Source organism: Meleagris gallopavo, chromosome 13 (genome assembly GCF_000146605.3).
Source record: "Meleagris gallopavo isolate NT-WF06-2002-E0010 breed Aviagen turkey brand Nicholas breeding stock chromosome 13, Turkey_5.1, whole genome shotgun sequence".
Taxonomy (NCBI): Eukaryota; Metazoa; Chordata; class Aves; order Galliformes; family Phasianidae; genus Meleagris; species Meleagris gallopavo.
In genome coordinates this window covers 18,507,214-18,507,904 of record NC_015023.2, presented here as the reverse complement: position 1 = coordinate 18,507,904, position 691 = coordinate 18,507,214, and positions in this window count along the sequence as shown.

Here is a 691-nt window from a genome sequence, read left to right as displayed (position 1 = left end):
CATGTAAAAAAAAAAAAAAACAACAACGAAACAAAACAAAAATAAAACCAAAAACCAACTGTTTTTATCTTATTTTGCTTAATTTTACTATTATTACTTTTTTTTTTTATACTAGGTGGATCAGAATCGAGCCCTCTCTTGCCGCCGATCTGCTCCCTGGCATCTCTGTGCATGTACTTGGTTGGGATGGGATGCTCAGCTCCACTCGTGTCACTGGAGATGCCTGCACGTGTTTGGGGGCCCTGGGCACGACGCCGACCCAGAAGGAAGAGCTGTGAGCAGCACTCAGCCTTGGGAGGTGCGCCAGCCCTGCTGCGTGGGGAGGGGGCGGAGGGCAGGAATGTTTTCCCCCATGCCCCGAGGAATTCTGCAAGACACTGGTTGCAGCTTGGTTTTGACAACAAAGAACAGAATGGGACTGGGGCTGCTTCCCATCCTTCACATCCCGGCAGGGCTTGTGCCTTCCTGTGCTCCTCTCCTCCATTCACAACCAGCCACCTGCTTTGGTTTTTCTCTCCCATTTCCTCTATTGTGAAAGCTGTTGGATCCCCCCAGGAAGCTCAGCCCAGAGCATCCCGGGATCCACACACACCCTCACACCCGTCCCCTCCTCTATCTCCATTTGGGGTTGGTCACCGTTGTTACAAAATACATTTTCGGGGGTGAGGGGAAGGGAAATGAGGTTTTCTTT